Below are 4,752 nucleotides of genomic sequence, written 5' to 3' on the forward strand. Positions count from 1 at the left end.
GTGGGCCACGAAAACATTATCCTCCATTTTGTGGTTGGGAGAAGCCAAAGAGAATGTAGTGGTTTGCATCTCAGGGCACATGACTAGCAAATGATGGAAGCAGGACACCGGTCTTCTGGTTACTCCTAGACAGTGTTCTTTCTGCCTCACCCTGCCTTTACAAACTGGAGGTAGGTCACCTAAGTAGTAATCTATTTTCTTTCAGAGAGAAATGTATCTTTTAAAAAAATAAGGATTAAAAAATAGTCTTAAATAGGAGCGCCTGGGTGGCTCAGTCAGGTAAGCATCCAACTCTTGCTCTCAGCTCAGGTCTTGATTGCATGGTCCGGAGTTCAAGCCCTACATTGGGCCCCATGCTGGGCGTGAAGCCTACTTAAAAAAAAAGTCTCAAATAAACATAAAAACGGTATTTTAGTTATATTTTATAATACATTCAAAGATTTTCTTAAGATAGAAAAACTGAGGGGCAGAGGCAAGTAGGGACAAAAGGAAGTGGAAAAAGACACAGTGGAGTGCTAGATACACCCATGACTTACATGGAGTAACAGCCCCATAGTGTCACTTTTTACAACACAAAAGGGCGGTTATCTTTTCACAATGATAAGCAGAAATGTGGGCAAAACTTCTCCTGGGAGCTGGTGATGTTGAGGATAAAATTTGGGGTAGGAATGAGAGTTCCCTTAGCTGTGGCTGAAAATGAGGGAGATCATTTCCTTTGATGTTGTAATGTTTAACTTTGAGAACTAATCTACTGCTCTGGATTCAGCTCCTTCTTTATAATAATGGGCAATGACGACTGATGAGCACATAGAATACGAAGAGTAAGAGAAAGCATGGCAAGAGAAAACCAGAGTGGTGGCTTTTTAACACATTAGGATCATCCAGGAAGCTGTAAACCTGTCCAGCCCAGCCCTGACCCCAAACCTCTCAAGCCGCCATGGCTGGGACCCTGGCAGCAGATCAGGACTTAAGAGTCTACAGGTGTGGCCAATGTGTGGCCAGTTTGAGAACACTGGTCCAAAAGATCTGTCCCAAAAGGCTGATATAGGAAAGGAAAATACACCAAAATAACTGAAATGAGATTGGGGGAGGGCCACGCAAAGTCTTCTCCTGGAAGAGAGACTGAGAACAAAAGATAGAGATGATTCAGGAGGTGAGAACGCAGGAGGGTGGCAGCTGAAGATGCCGTCTCTCTGATTCAACTTCCAAGAGCAAAGACAGAGGGGAGAACCCGGGAATTTTGCTGGAAAGTTGAGTGTAAGAACATCTTCCCCCTTTGCCTTAATTAACCTTTATTCCAATGCAGCACTTTGAGGGCTGGGAGAAGGGTGCTAAATCCTCCGATTCATTTGGTGCTGGGCCTCACACAGCAGCAGTGTAGGAGGAATTCTCACCGGAGGGAACACTTGCTCTTATGTAGGACTCCTAAGGTTTCCCTCCTCCAAAGAAGCCAACGGTTCTGACAATGGACACACCAGCCATAGAAGAACAGCCGCCTCACCAGTGGAGGTGACCAGCCAGGCCAGCAGGAAGCTGGTGATGGTGAGTGGGTGAGGGACTCTGAGATAATGTGTGATGAGAATGAGAAAGGAAAAGAAAATGTCAGCTTTCAAATTCCTTCTGAGATGGAGTCAGGATGAGGGGTTTCTCCTTTTATAAATATCTGAATGAAGGGATGAAACTTCCTTTTAGATCGATATTCATACCAATATCACTTGTTATGGCTACACCATCCCAGGAATCCTTAGTGTCATGACCTCCCTCCCCACCCACTCCCAGTGGGTGTAGAAGCTCCCTGAGGGGCTATTTCTTATGCAGCTTTGCAGCCTTTAAGGTATACAGTTTAGCACCTCCCCAACAGGTAGTAGAATCTAAGTGAAAGTTGATGGAGAAACCAATGTGTATGGGAAATACCATGGGCGAAATTAAATGGGTCCCCCTGAAATGCAGGTGCCATGTCCTGTTGCTAAGGGGCAAGTGGGGATGCCCTTTGGGGAACCCAGGTCCAAGGGATTTCTACTCTCCAACCTCATTCAGAATGGGGGCAGGGAAGAGGAGAATGGACTAGAGATATCCTGGAGGTGACATTTTAGATCATGACACTTGGAGACTCTCTGACAGGAATGTGGAGGGCAAGGCAGTAAAATGATCTTTTCATCCCTCAGGTCATGGCCAACACTTTGGGGAAGCAATTGAGGGACCACAGCACCAGGTGTCACTGCTTCCCAGAAAAGTCAGTTTGTGATCAAGTGGATTTTATGATGCTGAAGTCCTTTCTGGAAGGCCAGAGACACTTTGAAATTGGGTGTCCAAGTGGGCTTGAGAACTGGATTTTTCTATTGGTGAGAAAGCTCTTGTTTCCTCCAAAGCAGTAGGCCCTGAGTAAGCTCTTGGAACCCCCCTGAAGCCTTGGAAAACTTGCCATCTTCTGAACAAAAGCATCTCGTACATACCCTTAGGAAATAGTTACATGGAAGTTTATGCTCAGTCTCACTTTGTTTTGCCTGCAGCATATAAAAAGTTTGCAGTGTGCATCTCCCGTGCTCTGATGTTGTGGATTAATCACATTCTGAGGTAGAGCCTAGAGCCTGGCCCTGCCTGAACTTTCAGTGAGAAGATGCAGCTATATTGGTCAGGACAATTATGGAGATAGGTCAGGGCATTAGAGGCTTTGGCTGCAGGCACTGGTGATTAGGTTAGAGCCCGCTGGACAAATGGATTAGTGTTGGCTGATTGGGCTCCCTTGGACAAAGGGAAAGAAAAGACTACTTTAATCAAGACTAAGCCACATCTCCCAGGCAGTCAGCCATCGTCAGTGCCTAAGAATGTTCCAGTATGCTAAGGCCTGGCTGGTGTCTGTTAGATGGGACTCTGCACCTGCACCAGTTGGGAATACAGTCAAAAGATGGAAGCCTGGGAGGAAAAAATCTAGGTCAACTTCTGTTGATTCCCTAACATTCTAGTTTCATGACTTAAAATGTACTTCTCATTGGTCCAAATAACTACTGGACCCCAAGTTTATGAATATAAGCACTTTCAAGCAAGCTAAGTGGCTCCCAAGGAATATATAGTTAGTCCAAGACTTGGACTATATTTGCATTGACCTTGGCTTCTTACTTCTTTATCAGCTCCTAGGTCTATCTGATTGGGTCTTGCCATTTGTCAATTCTGAGTAATAAAGCTTCTAGATGAGCTCCTGGGCTGCAGTGTGTTGATTTCCTGCCATGGTTTCCTTCTCCTTGTGTCTTCTGGAAAAGAAGACCTGGTCTGAGTTCCCTGGGTGTTTCTTTGCTGGAAACATTTGGAACCTCTGAGAATCAGTCAATATTTATTCCTTCTGGCTGGGGAAATCAGGGAGGGTGAACTGATCTCTGTATTTAAGAAGAGGTAGCATTTAGGCCAAATTTCTCAAGTCTGAGTGCACCTGAGACTTGCATGGGTGGGGGTGAAGGGGATTGGCAGGGTTAAAAATTTTTAATACCTGGGCTCAACCTAGATATTTCTCATTCAGTTGTTTGGTATGAGGCTCAGGCCTCAACAGTGTTCCTAAAGTTCCTTGGGTGATATTAATGTGTGGCCAGAGTTGAGACTCCGATTTCAGGTTCTCAGCTGAAAGGAAATTTGTAGGTGGGTGTAGGTATCCCATCTCTCTGATTAGATTATAAGCCCCTAGAGAGTGAGGACAGTGTCCTTTGTTTTAGCATCTTCTCCTTCAGCGTTTAATAGTGTGCAATATGCACGGGGTTCTCAGTAGGTATTTAAATATGAATTCTTGGGTGCATGGACAAAACATTCCCGGAGAAACCTCATCCTGTTGAGGCAGTGGCTACTATTTTAAACACACTGCAATCCGGAGGCCCTTTTAGGGAAGTCTGGGCCAGCTGGACCTGTCACGGTTACACTCAGCACCAACCTAGCTGCTTAAGAAATGTCTAGACGGAGAAATCCTCCAGACAATGAAAAGTAGAAGGTGTCTAGGGTATTCTTTCCGCCTCGCCTTGTCTTGCTTTGCTTGCTTTCTACAGGGAGGTGGGAAGGGGGAGATGGTCAAGTATCTGATAAGGCATCTCTGTTTCCCTTATCTTAAACATACAGTTTCTGTAACTTGCTGGAACCCATTATTTCATTATCAAGTTTTCCTTGGAAACCTTAGACGAGGGGCCCCTGGATGGCTCAGTGGGTTATTCATCTGACTCTTAACCACAGCTCAGGTCATAATCTCAGGGTCATGAGTTCAGGCCTGCATCAGGCTCCACACTGGGCATGAAGCCCACTTAAAAAAAAAAAAAAAGAAAGAAACAAGGGAAAAATTAGACAATAGAGTCGCTTGTCTAAGTACATCTGGAAGGAGCCTCTGCGGTTATCCCTTGATACACTATTATGATTCAAGTGCCTGTAGGTCTGAGCACTTCATTCTCATAAAGAAGGAAACTGAGAAAAGCATGACAAAACAGAGAGGGAAGCAAGAAGAGAAAGCCAAGAGAGGGTGAGAATGGAGTTTAGAATGAGCCCCGGCATAACAGCCACCTTTGCTACATAACACAATGGTCTATGGATTCTGTTTCAAAAATCGACCTAAAAGCACAGAAGAGCATTTTGAATTTTCAAAAGTAGCATACACAACAAGGAGGGATTGCAGATCAATAAGAGACTAGATGGAACCTCACAATTAAATGCTTTCTATACCGTGAAGAGCAGATTTCTTCCGTTCCCTTTGTTCCTTTCTCTCTCTCCTCTCCTTCCCATAAACAC

The 4,752-nt window shown here is 44.8% G+C and overlaps 1 long non-coding RNA gene across 1 annotated transcript; it reads left to right on the forward strand.

Annotated features, from left to right (window-relative positions):
• The first annotated feature begins 308 nt into the window (after positions 1-308).
• On the forward strand, positions 309-3,194 carry LOC123386791. The gene is made up of 2 exons (XR_006601235.1): positions 309-1,542; positions 2,166-3,194. It is a non-coding gene; the product is annotated as an uncharacterized LOC123386791 (long non-coding RNA).
• The last annotated feature ends 1,558 nt before the right edge of the window (positions 3,195-4,752 follow it).

Source organism: Felis catus, chromosome A1 (genome assembly GCF_018350175.1).
Source record: "Felis catus isolate Fca126 chromosome A1, F.catus_Fca126_mat1.0, whole genome shotgun sequence".
Classification (NCBI taxonomy): Eukaryota; Metazoa; Chordata; class Mammalia; order Carnivora; family Felidae; genus Felis; species Felis catus.